At 46.6% G+C, this 11,117-nt stretch overlaps 1 non-coding gene across 1 annotated transcript; it reads right to left on the bottom strand.

The window, feature by feature from the left end:
* Positions 1–7,096: 7,096 nt before the first annotated feature.
* LOC126521009 (U2 spliceosomal RNA) lies at positions 7,097–7,279 on the bottom strand. Its single transcript, XR_007597176.1, has one exon. It is a non-coding gene; the product is annotated as a U2 spliceosomal RNA (small nuclear RNA).
* Between the last annotated feature and the right edge of the window lie 3,838 nt (positions 7,280–11,117).

An 11,117-nucleotide genomic window follows, 5' to 3' on the forward strand; every position in this document is an offset into this window, starting at 1 on the left:
CATGTCGCACACCTCAAACCTTATCACGCTGGTGTTGGCTCAGGTCATTAGACGCGCTGGGACGGCGCTTTGATATATCTTCCAGTGAGGATAATACTACGTGTGTTTGCCTCTTTAAAGATGAGCTCAGTCGGCCGACGAAGAACTACTTGGCACCTGGCTCGAGCTGCCAGCTACTTACTTATAAAAAAATGGTAAACATAAAACTGTTTTGACTGTCCAATTGAAGGCTCATCTCCCACAGCTCCATTTCACTAAGGGAAAAAATTGCCACGTTTCAGCGCTGCAATTGATTTTGTAGATATACTCTGTAAGTACATAATCTGAAGCAATATTACTGTTTCACTCGCGTAACAATAAACTCGAAAGAATAGAGCTTTAAATAACCGATTCGTACACATTTTCCTTGGTGCGATTGTGTTGTAGATATTTCACTCCTCAATATTTATTTACATCTGATGTCCTTTTGAAATGTTATTTCGCCTTTGCATGCTGACACAAATTGTGGCTTTATGTCCGCCCTGTCGATGTATACTTGCACTTGCTTTCTCCACTTTAGATGTCAAGCTATTTTCTTTTTTTCGCTATTTCTCTCTCTAGTAGACTGCGATGAATTAACTTTTCAGTCACGTAGCTAAAAAGTCAATGCATTTCGTAGCCCTTTTATGGAGGAGTTTGTCGAAATTGGTGCTAACCTAAATATTTCTGCCACAAAAACATGACTCCACAGTTTCTCGGCATCACTTCAATTGCAATTTGTGCCCTGAAGTGAATCCATGCATTTCTGTGTTGTTACATTCAAAAAAGCGGTTACATACTACACGATCGGGCAGAATAATTTATTACATAAATAAACTGACAGATTCTGAAAATGAAGACACTACATTTCAACGGTAAGAGCGCCAAATTAAATAAAAAATTGGTAATATAGGCGTGCTCGTAAAGACAAACGAGTACAGGTGCTCGTCCACCAATCGAAATCCTCGGCGCCAGTCGAGAAACGCAGTCAGGGTGCCGTATACTTCGGCGACGAGACCATACGAAAGGTTCAGCGCTTGCATCAGGTCGTCTTCCTGGGATGGGCCCTTCCCTTGCAGCAGTTCTTGCAGTTGCCTCACGATATCCGCTAGGGAACCACTTGCCTCGCATTTCTTCCTGTCCCAAAACACGGTGACATGCGATGACGATCGAGCATCCCACTATTGTACCTCGGCGTTGTCTCTGGAGTAGCCAGCGCGTCACCGTTCGAACAGTGCTGTGAAGCAGCTGCTTCTGTCCCGTTTCCAGGAACGTCAGGTTTCAGCTGCATCATGAGAAGAGCGAAGAGTTCCGGAAGGTTTGCCTTCATGTCGGACGGCAAGCTGGTGGGACGGCCGCTTGCCGAGCCGAACGAGAGCTTGGGCTTAAACTTCTTTCTCCTTGAGGGCTTTCGAGAAGCGACGGTTGACATGCCTTGAGGCTGGCCAGGCTCTGGTGGAACAAGCGAAGCTTCGGGAGCTCTTGTTCTGGCAGCCAGGTTCCGATGGCAGACGTGGAACGAATTTGTCGAGAGCAAAACGCGCAGCTCGCGCTCCGAACGCGCATGCAGAGCTCCACGAGGCCAGCAGGTCACGTGATGACAAGCAAACGCCGCCAGTTTCCGGCGTATCTTTTGAAGCAAAGGTATTAATTACCCGTTTTCGCGTGCTGTTTCTCGCTGTGTTTCTTGCTGGGAGGCTGCGGTCCCGTAGACGCCTGCGAGGAGGTGAAGTCACTGCAGTATTTGAAGTGCTTTATGATTGCACAAGCGGTCGGTAAACGACGAAGAGGAGTTGCGAATTTTTCCGCAAGGATGAAAGAGGAAAACGAAGACACGGTATCATTGCTATGCTCAATAAACAAATAGAAAGCCCGCAAATATACCAAGGATTTACTACCAAATTCTGTATTCCCGCCGACTGTCTTATAGCGTTTTCTTCACGCATGCCTGCAATGCGAGTCACACCGAAGCGCACCTTCCGCAAGAAGTCACATCATCGTAACTGCATAGGGAAAGGAATTGTTTGCATGGCGTTGACTTGCATAACACTGACACCATGGTAGTATTTCCATCAGGGATTTCATGTTTTTTATCGAAATCGTAAAGGTGGGATACAGGCTTGGAGGAAGCAAATAAACTTGCAGGGAGCATTGCGACACACATCCAGCTTTCGCAAGTCAACTCTAGGTGAAATCATCCCTTTTCATCTCTAAAAAATTCCGGCAGAAGCCATCTCACGATGAATTTCGACGTAATTGCAATCAGTAGTGAAGCAATGTAGCCGGCCACCGTATTGCCGCCGGAGAGACGCGTTATGTGTAAGGCGTGTATACCGCTGGGTTCCCTTGAGGTGATTGAATGCCATGTCTTTCGATTGTGGTGTCGAGACTCGCTTTTGCAAATGAACTCACTGCGGAGCCTCTAGACGGTCCAGCGTGTTGTATTCCGCGTGTGATGCGTGTGTGAGCGTATATTCTCAAAAGATTGTCTGAGTGTCACAGTACTTCAGCCATCGACAAAGTACGGTTCGCTGTCGCTTGTTGATACATGGGCTGTAGAAGTGGACCCGAGAAAAAAGTGATGCTGTGACTTCTTTTACTTAGCCCAAGCCAGCCAACGACGTCGGGTGTTTCGTGGAACTGTGTACCTCCTTCCAACGCTTCGTAAAAAAACTTGCAGCGATCACACGGCCTCTTACTGCTCTGCTCAAGAAAGACGTACCTTTTACATGGGATCTGACTCAAGCTGGCGCTGTTTCCCAGCTCACCACTATTCTTACCACGCCTTCTATAATGCCGCATTTCGACCCACCCCTCGAACAGAGGTCCGAACGGATGCCAGGCGACAGGGAATTCGAGCCGTCTATGCGCAACGCCAACGTCGACGCGACCGATAAAGCCGTACTGAATGGACGGGAGACAAGGATCGCGGAGCAGATCGTCAAAAGGGTTAGCGATACGCGGAGCGTTTCAAAGCAAGTGAAAGTCGCAGAGTGCATGGTGCCAGAGGTTGAAAGGCAGGGGCATGGAAAAGGAAGGGTAGTGCTTCCAGTAAACGGGGACACTCTGACGCAATCCCGGGCAATTATTTTGCGGTCATTCACATTAACCGAGAGGTGCACTGAAAAGGCGGCGAAAGCGCTTTCGTGCGTGACGACATAAACTTTAGCGATAGTGCATAGTAACATCGGTTGGATCGCGACTCACTGTGCGCACTAGCTTTGTTTAAGCGGGACCCAGGCAATCAGGAAGGTCGAATAGGTTTTGACTGTAGCGACACATCGGCAAGCGGCAGAATTAGACCACAAGGAGTTAAGAAAGTACGCACAAAGGATAACTATACCGACGGCAGAGTGGTCGCAAGCAGGAAAAATGGCTGGAAATTGAGACCCAGCAGAATGACGAAACTCGTAGCTTTGCGTCTTGACTGAAAAGCGTCTACGAAATCTTTAGCATCTCCCGGTTATTGGCAATCATATGTAGGAGTGCTGTAACGTATAACTGAGTCAAGAAAAGGCGGATGCGTAGGCATGCTGATTTGGCGAGGTAGCAAATACCAAAGAGGAAGAGAGACATGGACGGAGAATTTATAGATTAGCGGCACATTTATCGACTACGTCTTAATTTCAGAAATGCTCTACGATCAGCCAGATAAAATGATGGTAGATCAACATGGGAAGCATAGCCTGTATATCGGTCATAACCTTTTGACCTTAAATTTGGAAGATATCCTATAACGTCAAACACGAGCCTATAGCATAAGAATTCTTATAAATGAATGAAATTCAAATAACAGAGATATTAAAAAATCTGAGAAATAAATGGAGGAGCTTCCTACAACAGCCTGGGAATATAAGTAACTGGAAGACGTTATGCCGCAGGAAATATCACAGATATCGCAAAAAAAAAAAGTAAGAGAATTGTTGCATTGGAAAGAGGTAACCACGCAACTGGTTTAACAAGGAAATAAAGTAAACTAAAACAGATTCAGCAACAACACAGAAACCTGAGAGATGAATATTTAGAAGAGAAAGCTTAATCTAGGAAAAAGGAGAAGAAAATTTCCCTAAAACCTTGGCCGCACGACCCGACCAAATCCCAATGCAGCTAATAAAAACTTAGGTCCAAAGAGCAATGCACTGCTAACTAAAGACATTGAGCGAGTAATTAAAACAAAGAAAATTCCGGTTTGTGTGAAAGCAAGATGAACCTCATTTACAAAAGCAAGGCTGATAAAGATAACACGAGCACGTACAGGCCATTTACAGTTACGTCGGCGATATAAAGATGTTAATGTGAGCCATCAAATTAGAAATGTCAAAATGGGCAGAGAGCAGGGATCAGCCAGACGCTTAGCTAATAATATGTTTGTACTAACTCATGCACAGAAATTTCAGTAACTCGGAACAGACCTTTATGAATAGGATTTCTAGGTATTAACGGAGCCGACAACAATGTAGACGGGGAATTGTTAAGGGATATTCTCACGCACGAAGGCATAGATGACGATTTCGTGAAGCTGCTGAGGGTGATATACAGAAACAACCGAGTACAAATTGTATGACAAGGCGAAAAATATAACGAATTGGTGGAAATTCACCAAGGACTGAAGCAATTATGTCCTCCGTCTGCAATGTTAGTCACATTTTAGGATAGGGGCATAGAAAGACGACTGGACAACACTGAATTAGGATTGGATTTATCCTACATGCGTAATGGGCTAAAGGCGCAGCGGCAGGTTCCCGAACTTATGTGTGCGGTCGACATAGTGCTGTTAGCAGAAAATGCAATACATTTACAGATACTTGCGAATAGGTATGCCTACGCAGCATTAAATCTAGGCCTTAAATTTAGCAATATATATATATATGTGTGCAAGCAGTACACTTACATCGACGTATAAACGAAGGAAAGACTTCCTCAAGCACCCGCCAAGTTAATCTGAAAACAAAAAACAAGAAGCAGCGGAATGCCTAAAAAATGAAGCATAGAGCCTTTTCGGGCCCCTATAATTATGAAGCGGTGCGTGGAATCTGGAATGGAGTAATTATGCCATTGCTAACGTTCGCAAATGCCATTCTGTGCTTGAAGTGTGCGATCTTGTCGGGGTTGGAAGTTAACCAAAGATCGGGTAGGCCGGTTAGCTTTGAGAGTCGACGATAAAACGACAAATGAGGCAGTGCAGGGTGACATGGGTTGGGCCTCTTTTGAAAGCAGAGAAGCCCCAGAGCAAAATTAGCTTTCTCGAAATATTCAGGAACATGGATCAAAATAAGTGGGCAGCTAAAGTGCAAAAGTATCAGTACCAGAAAAGCGTGGACAAAAAATGGACAGAAAGCTCAAGAATGTTGGCAATTAAGTGCAGAGTAATTGACCACCAGCAGTCCTCAGAAAGAAAGCTAAAAAGGTAAATAGTGAATTGGATCCAAAGAATGAAAAAAAGAAATACCCGTGGAGATTTACATGAATGGGAACAATGAAATTGGAAGAGAAAATCTGAACAATAACAGAAGGGGCACTGCCTATTTGAGACTTGAGCTGGTTGTCTGAGGACAAAAACATACCGGAGCAAACACTAGCAAGAAGATCAGACATGTACCTGCTAGAGCAATAATCCAGAGACCACTCAGACAATCCGAATAGAATGCGAAGGAATTCACCCAATGAGACCCGTAGATAACGCAGTCCTTGCTGAAGCCGTCCCATTTGAGGCGGACGTCAGAATAAACCGGTCAGCAGTCGAGATAAGCAAGGGACGTATCGAGTGTCTGTTCGAGAAAATCAGGGACGCAGGGAAGCATACGAACGGATCCGTTACAGGCATCACTGGCAGTACCAGGTAGATAGAGAATTTTGAGGTAGAGAAGAAGAAAAATGCTAGAATGAAAAGAATGTATGGCATACCTAACTACCAAGACGGCTAGCTGACTATTTGTCACTGCCCTGTGTTAAATCAAATGCCAATAAATCATCATCATCATCATCATCATCATCATCATACCCCTGTTATGCCTATGCCAGCCACCCCCTCACAGAAATTGTTCGATTACGGAGCGTGTATGTCTTGTTCATGCCTGGGTAGATTCGAAATTTGCTCTCTATTTATACGGCAAGCCCTTCTCTGTGATCAAGGACAATCAAACGCTCTGCTGGCTTTCATCATTCAGGGACCCTATGGCCTGTGTTGATCACTGAGCTCTACACGTCTGCGAAAGTATTGATATGCGTTTTATCACAAATCCGACCACATGCATCAAGGCGCCGAGTGTTTATCTCAATACTCTGTAGATGTTATGCTTACCGTCACCATCGACGTAAACACATTCATTTTTTTTTCTATTTTCCTGATGACCCACGTCGCCAATTAGAAACGCTGTGTCAACTTCTTGCGTGGCCTCATCGACTGCCTCGAAATTTCGCCTTCCAACGCCTCCTTTCGCTTGTTCGTGCCCAAGGATGATGCAGTATACCGTCACAACATTCAGCCTGGTGGTCCTGGCGGTCCTCGTCATTCCCAAACACCTCCGTTTGACCACTTTCTACGAGCTCCAGGACGTACCAGTTGCCGGCCACCTCGGCGTCTCTCCAACTTTCGACAGGATCCGTCGACGAGTGGCCTGGCCTCGCCCACTTGGTACGAAAATACATTGGGGTTTGTGGGCAATTCCAAAGCCTCAAAACGCCATTGGCTCCTCATCCAGGGCACCTTTAACCGCTCGACATCCCGCTGGAGTCATTCTTATGCGTTGACTTTGGCTTACTTGGCTCTTTTCTTGTGTACACATGTGACAACAAGTGTGTAGCTGTCGCTATAGATTACGCCACGCAATATGCCCAACCCGAGCGCTATCAACAACGTGCGCCACAGATGTTGCCAATTTTCTACTCCACAACGTTATTTTTCAACATGGAACCCCACACCAACTGGTGACTGACGGAGACCGTAAATCCCTGTCAAAGGTCATTACCAGAGAAGCAAGTGTTCTTAAGGAACGCTTTAATCAGACCCTTGGAGACATCTTATACAGCGAAGCTATTTATGGCTAGCGTTCAGTGCATTTTCGTTCTACTTGCGCAAATACTGTGGCCCGATCCCGGAGGTAGTGCAATAATGGGCAGACCTGTGGCGGATGTGTAGCAGGCGTCAAGCAGTCCACCGACTTACAATAATAGGTTCAAGATTTTGGGTCCAAATAGAATCTGTACAGATATTAAGCTGATAAGAACAGATGCCACACTTTGACCCGCGTCGCCCATGTCTACGTTCGCACAGCCCTCTCTTTGTCGCCGTTCAAAGCACTTGGTATCTGCTTTCCATCCGCTCCTCCGTGGTGGCGATCCCATCGAAACTCCACGCGCGTCTAGTTCCCTCCGACTCTTTGGAACGGCGATCCCGTCGTCCAAGCGAATGTATATAAAAATCACGGTAAATGAGTTCATACATTTCTATAGAATGTTGTGTCACCTCTGTGTTGTGCGCAAAACAGCTTAGCTGCTCATCCACATCCACAGAGGGGAATGGCTCATGATCTTTTTTTTTTTTTTTTTGAGTATGTCTCGTCCGACCCCAGTGATTCGGATGTCGCTCAACCATATGTCCCAATTTCGTATAATCCTTCACGGCACAACACGGCTACTCATTCCCCGCTATTTTCGTTGTTCGGCCGAATAGTCACATTGCCACTGGAAACCTTCCTTCCAGCCGTAGCAGCACCGGCCAGCCAATGTGCACAAGAGGTCATCACCCAGGCTGCACAAACTCCGAAGATTTTCCGCACTGGCTTCTTGACCTCTCAAGAAAACCAACGCCATTTCTATGAACAACGACGCGAAGACGCGAACTCTTCGCCTGCGTTCCCTAGTATATTATTCTGTTCCTCATTTCATAACGTTGGACTCTAGGACAAGCTCTTCTCTCCTACGCGGGCCGATACGGCGTCCTTCGTGCCGTGACTCCCGTTACATATGAGGTGGTGTCCGCCACTCCCACTACCTCACTTATACACCAGTTGAATAAAGTTGTGGAATGTGCATGTCGCACACCTCCAACCTTATCACGCTGGCGTTGGCACAGTAGACGTGCCGGGACGGCGCTTCGATATATCTTACACCGGGGATAATACTACGTGCGTTCGCCTCTTAAAAGATGAGCTCAGTCGCCCGACAAAGAACTACTTGGCACCTGGCTGGAGCTGCCAGATACTTACGTCTTAAAGATGGTAAGAATAAAAATATTCTCCCTGACCGATTCAAGGCCGATCCATCACAGCTTCATTTCACTAAGGGCAACAATTGCCACTTTTCAGCGCTGCACTTGCTTTTGTAAATATATTCCGTTTGTATATAATCTGCAGCAATATTACCATTTCATTCGCGTAACAATAACCTCGAAGCAATACAGCTTTATAATACCCGATTCGTTTACATTTTTCTTGCGTGCGAAATTGTGGTAGATATTTCACTCCCAAATTTTTCATTTACATCTTATGTCCTTTTGAAAAGTTATATCGACTTTGCATGCTGACACAAACTGTGACTTCATGCCGCCTCTGTCTATGTATATTTGCACTTGTTTTCTCGGCTTCAGATGTCAAGCTATTTCTTTTTTTTTAGCTCTTTCTGTCTTTAGTAGTATAGGACGAATAAAAAATTTTATTCACGTAGCTTCAAGGTCAATGCATTTCGTAGCCTTCTTATGCTCAAGTTTGTCTAAATAGGTGCTAACCTAAATATCTGTGCAAGAAAAACATCACTCCACAGTTCCTCCGCATCACTTTGTCAATTACGATATGTGCGCTGAAGTGAATCCATGCGTTTTCGTGTTGTTACTTTCAAGAAAGTGGTTACATACTACACGATAAAACAGTAATTTATTATATAAATGAACTGTCACGTTGTGAAAAGGAAGACACAACATTTAAATGCCGTGAGTGCAAAATTAAACAACAAATTGGCAATATTGGGGTGCTCGTAAAAACGAACTAGTACAGGTGGTCGTCCACCACACGAAATCCTCGGTGCCAGCACAGAAACAGTCAGAGTGCCGCATACTACGATGACTAGAGCCTGCGGAGGGCTCAGCGCTTCCATCAGGTCGTTTTCCTGAGACGGGCGCTATTCGTGCAGCAGTTCTTGCAGCTGGCTCACGATATCCATCATGGACGCACTTGCCTCGCATTCTGTCCTGTTCTGAAGCCCGGTGCGGTGCGATGACGACTCAGCTTAGCACTTGTCGATAGGCGTTGTCTCTGGAGTAGCCATCATGTCGTCGTTCGAACAGTGCTGGGAAGCAGCTGCTTCTGTCACGCTTCGAGGAACGTCAGGTTTCAGCTGCATCTTGAGAAGGGCGAAGAGTTCCGGAAGGTTTGCCTTCATGTCGGACGGCAAGCTGCTGCGACGGCCGCTTGCCGAGCCGAACGAGAGCTTGGACTTAAACTTCTTTCTCCGGTAGCGCTTTCGAGCAGCGACGGTTGACATGCCTTCAAGTTGGCCAGGCTCTGATGGAACGGGAGAAGCTTCGGGAGCGCTGGTTCTGACAGCCAGGTTCCGATGGCGGACGTGGAACGAATATATCGCGAGCGAAACGCGCAGCTCGCGCTCCGAACGCGCATGCAGAGCTCAGCGCAGCAGCAAGTCACGTGATGACAAGCAAACGCCGCCAGGTTCCGGCGTCTCTTTTGAAGCAAAGGCATAATTACCCATTTTCGCGTGTTGTCCCTCGCTGTGTTTCTTGCTGGGCGGCTGCGGGCCCGTAGACGCCTGCCCGGAGCTGAAGTGATTGCAGTACCGGAAGTGCTTTATGATTACACAAGTGGTCGGTAAACGACGAAGAGGAGTTGCGAATTTTTCCGCAAAGATGAAAGAGGAAAACGAAGACACAGCATCATTGCTATGCGCAATAAACAAATAGAAAGACCGCAAATACAAAGGATTTACTGCCGAATTCTGTATTCCCTCCAACTGTCTTATAGTCTTTTCTTCACGCATGCCTACAACGCGAGTCACACCGAAGTGCAGTCACACCGAAGTGCACCGAAGTGACTCCGCAAGGAGTCACAGCGTCGTGACTCCATAGCGGAATACACCGTTTACATGACGTTGACTTCTATAAGATTGACACGAAGCTAGTATTGCCATCAGGGAATTCCTGTTTTTGTCGAAATCGTGAAGGTGAGATGCGGGCATGGAGGAAGCAAATAAACTCGAAGGGAGCACTGCGACCCCCATCCAGCCTTCGCAAGCCAACTCTCGGTGAAATCATCCCTTTTAAGTTTCATCTCTCAGCAATTCCCCCAGAATCCATCTCACGATGAATGCCGACCTAAATACGATCAGTAGTGAAGCAATGTAGCGGGTCACCGTATATAAGGCGTATATACAGCCTTAGTCGTAGGCGTATACAGCCTTGAACTCGCAATAATTGATGTGATTGAATGCCATGTCTTTCGGTTGTGGTGTCGAGACTCCCCTTTCCAAATGAACACACTGTGGAGCCACTAGACGGTCCAGTGTGTTGTAATCCGCGTCTGATGCGTGTGTGAGTGTACATTCTGAAAACATTGTCTCTGTATCACAGCCCTTCGGCCGTCGACACAGTATGGTTCGCTGCCACTTGTTGATGCTTCAGATATTGAAGCGGACCCGGGAGAAAGTGGTGCTGTGACTTCCTTGCCTTAGCCCAAGCCAGCCAACGACGTCCGGTGATTCGTGGGACTGCGTGCATACTTCCGACGCTTCGTAAATGATTCTGCAGCGATCACACGGCCGCTTACTGATCTGCCCAAGAAAGACGCGCTTTCTACATGGTATCCGACTCAAGCTGGCGTTTTTTCTCAGCTCACCACTATTCTCAACACACCTCCTATCTTGCCGAATTTCGACCCACCTGTCGAATAGAGGTGCGAACCAATGCCAGGCGACAGCGAATTCAAGCCGTCTATGCGCTACGCCAACCTCGACGCGACCTATACAGCCATACTGAATGGACGGGAGGTAAGGATCGCGGAGCAGATCGTCAAAGGGGTTAGCGATACGCGGAGTGTTTCAAAGGAAGCGAAAGTCGCAGAGTGCATAGTGCCTGAGGTTGAAAGGCAGGAGCC

The sequence above is a fragment of the Dermacentor andersoni genome, chromosome 3 (genome assembly GCF_023375885.2).
Source record: "Dermacentor andersoni chromosome 3, qqDerAnde1_hic_scaffold, whole genome shotgun sequence".
NCBI lineage: Eukaryota > Metazoa > Arthropoda > Arachnida > Ixodida > Ixodidae > Dermacentor > Dermacentor andersoni.